Here is a 13,447-nt window from a genome sequence, read left to right as displayed (position 1 = left end):
GCAGCTCCAGGTCCTTTTTGTTTTGGGAGGCAGCTCTGCAGGTGGGGTCTCACCTGAGCAGGGCAGAATTCCCTGTTCCTCCTGCCCACACCTGGAACCAGGGGGTTCTGGGCCAGGGCAGGCCCAGCCTCTCCTCCACAACACTCCCGAGCTCCCAAGTTTCACATCATCCCTAAAGGCTGTCAGTGGTTCCAGACTTCCTCTAAACCCTTGGATTTACCCCAGACCAAGTCAGGGTGAGAGGCAGATGCAGCTGGGGGGTTGTTCATGGAGCCACCCACAGGGAGAACTGCATCAAAGAGCCCCTGGTCCCTAAAGCCACTTCATTCCAGCCGGCCTCAGGGAGAGCAGCTCAAGCTGCTTTTGCTGTGGTCTGTTCTTGGCAGTGAGGGATTGATCATCCCCAGGAACTATTCAAGTGGTCAGGGGAAAAAAGAAATCAAGGAAAAAAATACAGTCCTGGGAATTCACAGGCTGCACTGACATTAAAGATGAGCTAATACACTAAATTTTACATTCTAAACTAAAAATAAGCAAGAAAAAACCCATCTGGAAGCATTAAAGACCAGGCAAATTTGGTCATTTATAGGAATAAACTGAAGTTTAGTGACTCATTAAATATGAATCAATAGCAGAACTTGTAGAGGTGTCTCTACAGCTTTGTCACCCTGTCCTGAAGATTTTTGACTCAGTATGGGATTAAACAAGTTAAATTTTAGAAAGGTTACGTTTTGCAAGGGCACTTCTGGCCTGATTCATTTTTTTGCAGTGGTTTCTATTACACATCAGCTAAAGGTCATTTCCAAACCTGGGTTGAGCTGAGGGATGAATTCAGCGCACAGAGCCACAAAAAATTAAAATAATTTGCATTAATCATCTCAGCAACAAACCTGAAGCTGGAAGAAGTGGTAGTGGGTAACACATTCCTAAGTTAAACAGCTTGAATGAGTTAAGTTAAATAGCTTTTGTTTTCAAAGATTATTCAACATCTAAAAAACTGAAATACAGTAATTTTTCACAACAGAATATATTTTAAACTAAATAAACCCAATCCATACTGTAAAACCAGACCATGAGATGTGTTCTGGACTAATTCATCAACCTCAAGTAACACGGTCCTGCTCCCATTTTCAAAAGAAGGCAACATTTTCCAGGGACACTCCTACAAAAGCTTCTAAGAAAAACAGAAAATCGCCAGGACTGCCCTTGCAGCAAACAATTCCTGTCCACAGAGCTGGGCCTGACCTCACTTCCTGCAGCAGCAAAAACGCCAAGCTCTGCAAGGCTCCAGCCCAGCCTCCCTTAGCTCCAGCCCAAATTCCAGCCCAGCCCTGCAAGGCTCCAGCCCAGCCTCCCTTAGCTCCAGCCCAAATTCCAGCCCAGCCCTGCAAGGCTCCAGCCCAGCCTCCCCTTGCTCCAGCCCAAATTCCAGCCCAGCTCTGCAAGGCTCCAGCCCAGCCTCCCTTAGCTCCAGCCCAAATTCCAGCCCAGCTCTGCCAGGCTCCAGCCCAGCTCTGCAAGGCTCCAGCCCAAATTCCAGCCCAGCTCTGCAAGGCTCCAGCCCAGCCTCCCTTAGCTCCAGCCCAAATTCCAGCCCAGCTCTGCAAGGCTCCAGCCCAAGTCCAGCCTGAAGCCCAGCAGCCCCAAGGCTGCTCAGTGCTCACTGATTCCAGCTCAGATTCCATGGAAAACTGCTCTGCAGCTCCCTAGGAGCTCCTGAGGGCTGCCTGATATGGGATCATCCCACCCCAAGCCTGGAAAACATCAGGGATTATTCACACCAGGCAGCTGGAAATGCTGAAATTCCCAGAATTCCCAGGATGACTGGTGGGAAGGGACCTTAAAGATCACCGAGTCCACCCCACGCCAACTGTCTCTGTTGGTTTGGATCCCAAGTGGAATAATGAACAATTCCAGGGCAGAGGGGCAGTTGCAGACAGATGGTTGGAGTAGGGGATCTTAGAGGGCTTTTCCAAGCATCATGACTCCAGAAATGTTCTGCAAACTCCTGGGCAGAGCTCCCAGCACTCCTGAGCCTCCTTGAGCCATTCCCAACGTGCAGCTCAGGACGAGGCCCCACGTCAGCTCTGTCACTTCCACTTCAATGACACGGGAGAAGCAACTTCAAAACTGTCACAGCAATATCTGGAAGAAAGGCTGTGGCCAGAAGAATCTTCCTGGATAAACACATCACTCCTGTTTTATCAAGAGCTTTTGGAGCAGTCACCACTAATTTACAATCTACAATTTACAGACGTTTCTCTTTTTGCCAGTATTTACTGCAAGACATGGAAGAACAAGGAGGTTGTGTATTTCTTAATTGTAATGTTAAAAAAATGTAATAAACTGATAAAAAGAACTTTTTCATTGGAATTGTATCCTGTAGTCATGTTATCTATTGTGCAAATGTGTTGCAGTATTACAGATTTAGTGAGTTTCAAAGTTCCCGTTGTCTCACATTAAAGCATTTTCCTTTTATATTAAAAAGCTCTTTCCAGAAAGATCTCACACTGACTTTAAATGGGAGGAACACTGCAGACAGGCATGGATCAGCTTTATTCCACTGCCCAGAGAAGAAACCCATTTCTTCTTCAAGAAATACATTTCATATACAGTGAAAAATAAGTTTATAACCCCAGACAGAAGCTGTCCCAAAGGCCGGATTTTCATTACAGTAAGTGCTGGATTTAAGATGACAAAGTTCCTATTCCAAGAAGCTTATTACTTAAATAGAGACTTTATTTTTTTCTTAAATACAGCATGCCTGAGTTAGAAAGAACAATGTGTACAGGAAGGAGAGCCTGAAATTCAGCAGAGACTTCCTGATTTCCAGGTTCAGTGCTTTATGCAACCTGCCAGCCTGATCCTAAATTTTCACTTATTGCAGGAAGTAAACTACTCTAACATTGCTCTTTACTAAAAGTAACAGCTTTTTTTAAACTAAGATAAACAGCTAAAGCATGACTTACACCTTTTTATACTGACAGAATTACTAATTAATATAATAAATATTATATAATACATAAAAGTACAGCAAATACATGAGCAGGGGGAAACCCCATGTTCTCTCGTAAAGAATATTATTTGTTACTGCCATGCCTTAGAATTCTCCTGCAAACTGAAGCTCTGAGTATTTCACACTCCACTGTCAGATCAATTTTCCATCACTCATCTCCAAAGGCTGTTGAAAAGAACAACCACGGAGCCACCCCCAACCTCGGGCTAAGGAATAACCTTGTCAAAAAGATCCAACCTTAATTATGACTCCTAAAAAACCCAGATACTCCCCACGCAATTCCAAAGCAGAAAAAATTGGGGAAATAAGACCCAAGCTGCCCTTTGCCACCCAAAGTTTTCCAATAAACAGCATTAACAAGGTGCTGAAGGTGCCATCCCACTCCTAAAATAGTTTGTGCCCCAGGACCACACGTGAGAACTGTGGATGGACTGGGGTTACTTTGAGCAAGATTAAGGCAAGGAGAGATTTAACAGAAGCTCAGTTACAACCTGAGCTCTGCAGGGACCACCCTTGCTCCATAAGTCATCTGTTCCCCACTAAATCCATGTTTTGATTAAAATCCTGGAAATCATTTCTAACGGCCCCCAAGGGAATTGGGCCACAGCATCTTGTGGGAAGTTTGGCTTCCAGCCAGGAGGGCAACACAGCCTGAAAATGTTCCTCATGATTTACCCAAGAAATGGGCTCAAATATTCTGAATATTGAGAGAGCCTGCCTCAAAATGTTCCTTATGATTTACCCAAGAAATGGGCTCATATATTCTGAATACTGAGAGCTCACCTGAAAATGTCCCTCATTATTTACCCAAGAAATGGGCTCAAATATTTTGACTATTCAGAGCCTGATCCAGGGGTGGCTTTGACCCAGGTGAGGTCTGTGACCCCAGGAAAGCTTCTTGGAATAGGAACTTTGTCATCTTAAATCCAGCACTTACTGTAATGAAAATCCAGCCTTTGGGACAGCTTCTATCTGGGGTTATTAATTTATTTTTCACTGTTTATGAAATGTGTTGGGTTTCTCCTCTGGACAGTGGAATAAAGCTGATCCATGCCTGTCTGCAGTGTTCCTCCCATTTAAAGTCAGTGTGAGATCTTTTTGAAGAGAGATTTTTAATATAATAAGAAAATACTTAAATAGGGGGTCACAGATGGGGTCACAGAGCCCACATTTGACCTCACCAAAATCCCAGCCCAGCTCCACACACAGGACAAGGCTCCCACACTCTGCTCCAGGCGTTTGCTGGGATTGCAGGAGGATTTTTAATTCACTATTAACACTCATCTCTCAGGCCATCACGAGACCTCAACACTCCTAAAATTCTCCCTGGAGCAGGACTAAGATTGGGATGGAATCCCTCATTTCCCAGACACCAAAACCCCCAAAAGCACCCAGAACCAGAGCTCCAACCCCCCCAGGCCCGGGAGCTCTGCCCCCAGGGATGGGATCGATTTTCACCCTGGCTCAGGATCGGGTTCCGGGGGGAGCGTGCCAGGAAAGCCATCACACAATTGTCCCCTGCAGCCTCCCCCTGCAGCTCCCCAGCACTCCAGGATTGTTTTCCAGCCTGAAACTCCATCCCTCAGGATTCCAGTGCCCACCCTCCAGGCTTACACCCACGTTTTTCATAGGCTGCACAGCTCCCCGCTGCTCTTCCCAAAAGAAATTCCGCTGGGAAGAGAAGCTCTGTCAGTGCCCAGAGTGCAATCATCTGATTTGAGTTGTTATTTAATATTATGCTCACGTTAAGGCCATGCCTGCCCTCAGAATTATTCATATGGGAGGCCTGTAAAATTGGCAGTAACAGTTTCTATAATGCAAACATGACATGACTTTTAGATAAATATTTTCCTTTGTTGTTTTAGTTCTTTTATGGCTTTTCTGTTATTGGCAGAAAAGCAGAGTTGAATCCTGAGCACTTGTGTGCTAAGTGACCTAAGTGACCAGTCCCATAAACCAAACTCCAGGAGTTCCTGAAAGTCCTATTTTTGTCCTAATCCCAATCCTGCTTCCACAAATGTTCAGAGAATTGAGCACCTCAAAGGACTGAGCCATTAAGATGCTTCATTCTTATTTCAGCTTAAAAAATAAAGGGATCAGAAATTTTCTAGCTGCAAAAATGCTGTTACCAAAAAAAAAAAAAAAAAGAGAGAGAGAAAAAAGAATTAAATATAAAATATCTTTCTTTCCACCTGTTAGGAAGGTGACACTTTCTGCAATAAGCCAAGGTGCTCATTTTAACATCTTAATGCTCCACAAAGAAAAAACTTTCAAGCTTCGATAAAAAAGCCTTTATTACATGCAATTTAACAATAGGCTTGTTTTAAGTGTAAAATTAATTTAAAACCACATTATTCTGGTTTCTTTTAGGCCATGAAGAAAACCAGTTTATTTACACATTAACTATACACCATGGAAATTCTATATCCAAATGGTTCTCTAATTCACTTGGAAACTATGGAAGCAACAGACATCACAGTCCATGGAAAAGAAATCCAAAAAACTTCTGCCCAGAGGCACAAGACAGAGCCCAAGCCCTTGTGTGTGCCAGGAATTCCCTCCTGGGCCTGAACTGGTCAGCAAAAAGGCAGCTGGAATTCCCACCTGGAAGTACCAGAGCTGGGCAGACGAAACAAAGAGTTTCCAAGTGTGCCAAGGTTTGCCAGCTGGGAACTGCAAGTTCCTACAGGGAGCTGCACCCTCTCCCAAGGCTCTGAAATCCAGATCTGCATAACTGGGCACAGCTATTCTCCATGGGACACGTTTGTCTTGGAGTGGAAGGTAAAACTGAAGCCATTTTATGATAATTTTTTCCCCTGAAAATAAAAAAGTTCTGCCCATTTACCAGCTTCCAGGGGAAAAGCTGTGTTTGGAAGCCTGGAAGCAACCCAAAGGAATGGCTGCTGTGTGTGCAGACACGTTCCCTCCAACAGGAACACATCATTCCACAGCACCTTGTTCATCCCAGGCCCTCCCTCCAGCCAGCAACACCCAGCTCATGGCATGGAATAAATATTAAAGTATTTTAAAAGCTTTTTTTAGAATCTTCCAGTGAGGAGCAGGAAAAGTGGGGAATTTAAGAATTGAGCTTGGCTGCTCTGCTTTGTCCTGTGCCATGTGTGTCCAAACCTGGATGAAAACTCCTGGGAATGAGCCAGGAAAGCACCAAACCTGAGCCTTTTTTAGTGCCAGAGCTGGGGGATACCTCCATGAATTTGGGAGCATTATGGGATGGCAGACACACACAGCTGATATGAGACAGAGGTGATCCAAAAGCTCTTTCCCAAATGCTTCCATTCCACATCTGCACTGATTTATTTCCTTTAACCTGACTCAGAGAGGGCAATCATGCAGACTGGGAGCACCAGCAGCCACCAGGCCATTTCCAGGAGAGGCTCCCTGCCATGAGACAGCTCAGAGCAGTCAGCTGCTGCCTGATCCAACAGAACAGGAGGAAAAGCAGCATCTCACAGGTGGAACAAACAGGAGTTTGCTCCCTGGTTTCTGCAGGCTCCGAGGAAGCAAAGGCTGATTTTCCACCAGCTCTGGTCTCCAGATCACCAGTGCTGGATGCAGCACAAACAGGCCTCTCATTTAACAACCCTCTTAAACCAGGACTCCAAAACCGAGCAGAAAACCCCAGCAAAAGCAAAGGATTTCTCCAAATTGGAGCAGATTAAGCAAACTCTGAGCAAGGAGGAATTATTCTGATACAGCAGCTGCAGACTTTTCCTTGCACAACACCAGAGGTTGAGGCTGTAACACTTTAGCTGAGCACTGGGTCAAATTAGGCTGGTTAGAACAGGTTATGCTTAAACCCAGGGCTAAAACACACCAATAAATGACTGCAATTACCACAGCTGAGCAGTCTCGTGGCATCAGACCATGTGCATTTTTTTAGTTCATGGAAAATGCAAGGGAAAAATGCAAGTGTGAGATCATCCCCATGAGGCTGGAGCAGGAACACTTCCCTCAGTCTGGGTGACTGGCCAGGACCAGCACAGAATCACTGCCACAGCTCAGCTGGTGGCTGGCAACACACTGAAGCCCTTCCTTTCTGTACCTGGGCTTTGGATATTTATTAGCAAATCAATGAACCTGCTGGAAGTTTGGGCACTGAATCACATTTTTATGGAACTGCCTAAGTAGAAATTATCAGTTTTAAAGAACCTAAGGATGATGATAGTTTGTGTAAGTTTTATCAAGTTTACATTTTAAGAAATCCAGGCATTAAAAAGCAAAATGACAATTTACAATACACCAAAAGACTGTTTACATAATTATCTTCCAAATCTGAATAGTTCCTCTAAATAATTCTCACCCGTCACACTGAAATGGACAAAAATACATATCTGGGTGAGCAGATTAAAGGTCTTTTCAAGCAGGATCTGCTTTAAACCAACATGAACAAGTCCTCCAGGAGCATAAAACTCCTCCCAAGCAAACATTAAAGTGCCTTCACTCCTGACTGGAGATGACAAACCCCAGTGACATCAGTGGGGTTTGTAATCTCACTCAGCAGAACTGAAACTAACTGATTCCCATGGAAGACATTAATGCTGAAGTTACTTAATAAAGGGCATGGAAGGGCAGATGAAAAAACTTCATCTGAATTTATAAACCTGGATTTAACCTGGTTGAATGCTTTTCCTTCCACAACACCTGGACAGATGCAGGAATGCAGCATGATTATCACTTCTTTTTACCTCTTGTATGAAATCCATCTGCTGATCATGTCTTGCTTTCCAGCATTCCTTCCCAAGGTTTTGAGAGATTCCCTTCTGCTTTTCCAGCAGATCAGTTCCCTGACCTGACCAGTTCCATGAGAAGGAACTCAGTTCCATGATCTCCAACTAAAACCAAAGGATCTGAGCAAGGCACTACCAGAATGCTGTCACCCACTCCAGCTGTTCTCCACACAGGAAATGCATTTGGCTAAAAACAGAATTTACTTTCTCTGTCCAAAGCCAATTATGCAATTCTCTCCAAGAGAAAACTTCCAGCTAAGTGGGTGAAGGGAGAAGAGAGAGTAAGAAATGTGAAAATAGAGATAAGGCTGCCACCTTACAAAATCAATAATGTTCCTGTAGAACCTGAAACTCTTCTTACCTCAAGAACCCAATGAGTTCTTCCTTCCCTAATTCATTTTTTCCATTTGATAAGAAGTTGTCCAGAACTTTCTTCCAGAAAAAAAAGAGTCCTAAGTTTAGAGGTCTGTCAAGTACATTCATTCATTTAAAATGTTACTTAGAGATTTAATGAGAAAATAAAAATCATAAAACCTGGGAGAATCCTAAATTCTGTGCAATTACCGTTGTCACTCTCCTGACTGGGAATTCCTCCTGGCGAGTGCTCCAGTGCCTGCTGCAGAGTGAGCAACGCGTGCTGTCCTCAAGCTTCTTTCTGCAGGCAAAAAAACCCCACATTTTCATGTTAGTGCCTTGGCAAACGTGAAATCCAAAGAAAAACAAGCTGCAGGGAACACCAGAGATCCATGGAAACAGCAGGAGCCAGGCAGTGGTAACTCCACTGGGGAGTTCTTTGGACAGAACTGGATTTATTTGGTTACCTACTTTATACCTGTTCTACTCCTCTGCATGGCAACAAAGACAGAAAAATCAAGTTCCAAACATAACCAAACTTAAATTGGCATGCACACATTTCCCTTCTGTTAAAGGACATAAAAAGACATAAATTGTACAAAAAACTGGAAATACAATCCCAGTTTGCTGTTATGGGGCAGCACAGCTTTATTCTAGAAACTGCTCCATAAAAGATGCTCCAGCAGAAGGAAATGAACAGCTCCAGGAGTTGTTAAACCACTTCAGATGTTGTATTTAATAATGTAAAAATCACCACCTTCCTCAAGCTGCATCCAGCACTAAAATACTTCCTAAACTGAGCCCTCTTTTGGCCCTCCAGACACAGGAAGGTTTTGCAGGGATCAGTCAATCCCCAATGTTGTTCTTCACAGAACTGTTAAGGTTGGAAAAGGTCTCCAAGATCATCAATTCCAACCTGTGCCCAATCCCCACCTTGTCACAGCCCAGAGCTCTGAGTGCCACCCCCAGTCCTTCCTTGGACACCTGCAGGGATGGGGACTCCAAATCTCCTCCTTTCCAATGCCCTTTCCATGGGGAAATTCCTGCTGAATCTCTAAAGATAAGGCCCAGGCAGGTGCAGAGTGTTCTGCAGTTTTACTGGAACACTCCAAGAAATCTGAGTCCTTGTGGCTCCTCAGGCTGCCTGGAGAAGCTCCCACACTGCAATCCATTGTCACTGTCACCAAAAGGTGATACTGTCTTCAAGTCACACTGATGACATCACCTGAAGATGCTTCTGAAGTCACAACCTAACAAATGTTCCTGCTGAGCTGCTTTAAATGAGACACTGGAAAAATATTGAATATAAAGCATCAGGCCTCAGAGTGAATCCTGGGCAAAAGGAGGCATTTTCCACATCAATCAAGATCCTGGGAACAAGGGGAGATTTACATTAGGATTGAAAGGGCCCAAGGGCTGGGAGCCAGTGGTCTGTCTGTGCTGGTCAATACACAGACAGGATTGTGTTAGCACCACTGAAAGAATAAATTATCGCTGCTTTTACAATAAGCTCTTCAAGAATGCAATAAAGAGTTCAGTGTGTGCTCCTCACTCAGGAATCCAAAACTTTTCAGTGAAGGTCTGGCTTGCAGCAAAGATAACAGCTGAAAACCAACCATCCTGACCTTGGGAAGCTTCATGACAATGTGTTAAAAACAGGTGAAAAAATGCACAGGTTCCTGCTTCCACATCCCCCAGCCTTGAGACTGAGCCTTGAGCAGCCCCAGGTTTAAATACTGAGAGTTCAGACCTGATGCTTTCAGACAGAACAAAATTAGAAGTGAGAAATGTAATTTTTTTCCCTCAAGCCTCTTGCCTGTTGCAGGATTACTTATATTGAGGTTTTGTTCATCTGCTTTCAGAGATAATTTTAAAATTCTTCTCCGATTCAATGAAATCATGACAGGAAATTAAGAAAATATGGAACCAGGGAAAGAATTCTTACAATATTTCATAGCAGCTCCTGACTTTGATGAACAACATTATAAGAATGTCTTCCCAGTCACGTATTTCCTTCTAAATCTGACAAGTTCCCCAATTGTGGAAATAGCAAGTCACCAAATAAAAATGCTGCTCTTTCAAGCTTAAAAGATAAATTTTAATTTGCATGAAATTCACCCAAGGCCAGGCGGAATGGGAGCAGAATACTGGAATTTTTCCTGTCTGCACAGTCCATATGAAATATTGTTTTTGTGAGGACTCACCAAACCTTTCCTAAAAATAACCATAAAGGATGACAATTGTTGGCAGGGGTGGGACAAGCCCCACAGTTAACAGGATGCCAATGCCAACCTCCAAAAATGACAACCAAAAGGTCATGAAAAGAGTTATACAGAACATTTATATGCAGATTTGGTGTCAGTGCAACATCAAAGAGAGATGCAGTTTATGATCAAGGCTTGTGGCAGGAAATGGATTTGTGTAGACAAAGTTATCTTTATTCTCTCTCAAGGTGAATCCCCCAGGAGTTATTGTTTTAAACCATTCCAATTCCTCAAAACCACTGAAGAAATTGAAGGACCAAATCACCACCAAAAATCAGCTGTCCCAAGAGAAGAGCAGGGCAAGGTGGTATTTGTGCAGAAGGAGCTGAAATTATTCCACTGCACTGTCAAAGTGCTGCTTCATTCCAGCTGAAGCCAAGTTTTCCAAAAACTTGCTGCAACAACCCTGAGCTACAGCTGAGTGAACAACTTGTAAGAGCTTGCTTCAGGAGCTGTGTGAGCCATCAGCCCCAGCCCTGTTTATCCTGCCCCGTGCAGGATCCCAAACAGAGATCTGGGATCCAGTGAATCAGATCAGCTCTCTAAAAAATGAGATGTATTTGATCCCAGCCGGGAACAAAAGATTCCCAAACAACAACAGCACTCCAAAACTTTCCAAGATTTGGAAACAGGAAGGTAAAAAGCCCAAAGAGAGAGGAGAGTGTAATAGCTGGCTGCTTTTCAACACCCATGATCACACACTGAGCCCTGAGAAAGTCAACATCTTTCCTATTTTACCACCTTATCCTCTTTCACAAATTACATAAACCAAGGGAAGGAATGCGAGTGTGGGAAGCAACTCAGGCTGTGCTTACTTACACAGATACTGAACCAAACACAAAGTACTTTCTTCTACACTGGATCTTAACTCCAAGGTCAATTTATTGGCTTAAAATACAGAGAGGATGCTTCCCTGGTTCAAATGCTAATCTGAGGCTCAGGAAACCTAGATTCAATTCCCTGCCTCACCACATACTTCCTGTGCGACCTTGGGCCATAAATATTTCGGTGCCTCAGTCTTTCCATCTGTGACTGAGACAGTATTTCCCTATTGAAGGCAGTGTTGTAAAGATAAATGCATTAGGAAAACATCAGGAATCACAGGCCACATATGTGCAGCGGGCTGTTGGGGAACTTATCTGTGTGTCAATATTCCCAATCAGGCAGCAGGGAAAGCAAGGAAGGGCTGCCAATGTGAAAAAAATTAACTAGCACGGGACAGAGAGAAGACAAAGCAGCAGCAGAATGGACAGAAACTGACACCTCAGTTATTAATTACAGAAAATTTCCGTCATTCCAACCAAGTTTTGAACAGAAATGAAACTCAGAAACCAGCTGGGCGAGCTGCTGAAGGGAGCAGATACACCTGCCAGCAATGCATTATTGCCCTGTTTTTGGAGATCACCACACAAAACACTTCAGATCTGAGGTGGCAAAGGGGCTGCTGAGTCCGGGGGCAAAGAATCCCTGGGGACTGTCCCCGAGGGGAAGCAGCCGCTGCTGCAGTCCGCAGCCCTTTGTGAGACACACAGACAGGAGCGGACAGAGAGCGACCCCAGCGGGGTCCCCGCTGCTGCTGCCCCAAGGCGGAGAGGGGGGCACAGCGGGAAGGGGGAGGGCGAAAGACGGCCAGCAGCCAGGCAGGGGCTGACAGGAGTGACCTCCCCCTGCCCCGAGCCCAGAACGCGGGGGAGGTGTCTGGGACCGGAGCTGCGGAGCAGCCAAGGGGAACAACTACAAGGCTACGTGGCATTCGCAGGCAGCGGCTGCCGGGGAGGGAGCACGGGGGGGCGGCCAGGGGGGACCCGGGGGGGCGACCGCACATCGCAGCCCCTCCAGCCCCGCGAAGCAGCAGGATAAGGAGAGCAAAGGGAAATAAGGAGACGCAAGATCCGAGCGGGAACGGGCTGGGGGAAGCGCGACCCCCTGGCATTAACCCCATCCGGGCGGGCTCAGCCGGAGCCCCCGCTCGGCCCGGCCCGCCGAGCTCCGGGAGTCCCTGCGGGAGCGGCTCCCCGGAACCCCCGAACCCCCGGGGCTCCCGGGGGATGCTCCCGCTCCGCAGGGCAGCGCAGCCGGACACAGCCCGGTGTCTGTGCCGGACACCCCGAGCCCTGCCTGCCCCGCAGCCCGGGCACCCCGTGCGCCTCGGGCACTCCAGCCCACCTCGGGCACCCCATCCACGGCACCCCATCCCAATCCATCCCATCCCGCTCACCCCATCCCACCGCACGTCCCGGGACAGCGGAACCCCGCGGATCCTGCCCCCACCTGCCCCTTGCGCCACGTCCACCCCGAACCTGTCCCACAGGCCGGGCTGTCCCCCGCCTCACAACACCCCTCCCGTCCCCGGGGTCCCGCCTGTCCCTCCAGCCGCCCCCGCCCGGCTCCGCGCCGCCTCCCGCCCTCCGCTCCGCGGGGCTCCGCTCCCGGCACTGCCCACCGCGCCCCGGCTGGGCGCCGCCGCTCTCCGCCGCCCCGGGGAGCAGCGGAGCCCGGGGAAGGAGCCCCGGGGAGCGGCCCCCGGCGGTGCCCGTGCGCTGCCCCCGGCACTGACCGTGTGCCCCGCGGGCTCCGCCGCCTCAGCGCCCGCCGCCCGCCCGCGCCGCCATCACGGAATGCGCGCACCGCGCCTGCGCCAGCGCCGGCCGGGGGCGGGCGGGCGCGCCAACCACAGCCCGCGAGGTTCCGCGGCTCCCGGACACCGCGCCCGCCGAAAGCCGCGCGGGGGGGCGGCACCGGCGGGCCGGGCTGGTGGCACCTGGGGGCGGGTGGCCCGGGCTGGTGGCACCTGGGGGCGGGTGACCTGTCTGGGCACTGTCTGTCCCTGCAGGACACCGCCCGCCACCCCCGGACACTGCCCGCCACTCTGGGCACTGTCCCCTGGTCACTGTCTGTGCCCCTTGGCCGATGTCACCCTCAGGCACTGATTGTCACCCCAGTGTCACCAAACCGTGCCCGGGCCCCCTCGGGGGTCTCCGGTCTCCATCCCCCATCACGACAAGGATGAGGGGGAGGTTTCCCACTTTGTGCAGTGCACCCCACAATTTGGGGCTCACAGCGCG

The 13,447-nt window shown here is 47.6% G+C and overlaps 1 protein-coding gene across 1 annotated transcript in view; it reads right to left on the bottom strand.

Annotated features, from left to right (window-relative positions):
- LOC135304290 (fibronectin type-III domain-containing protein 3a-like) overlaps nt 1-13,016 on the bottom strand; it is a 39,223-nt gene extending 26,207 nt beyond the window's left edge. The window contains 2 exon segments of the mRNA XM_064426548.1: nt 8,329-8,419; nt 12,940-13,016. The gene's annotated coding sequence lies outside the window, so the exon portion shown is untranslated.
- Nucleotides 13,017-13,447: the final 431 nt, after the last annotated feature.

Source organism: Passer domesticus, chromosome 7 (assembly GCF_036417665.1).
Source record: "Passer domesticus isolate bPasDom1 chromosome 7, bPasDom1.hap1, whole genome shotgun sequence".
Taxonomy (NCBI): Eukaryota; Metazoa; Chordata; class Aves; order Passeriformes; family Passeridae; genus Passer; species Passer domesticus.
This window is presented reverse-complemented; position numbering and strand designations above follow the sequence as displayed.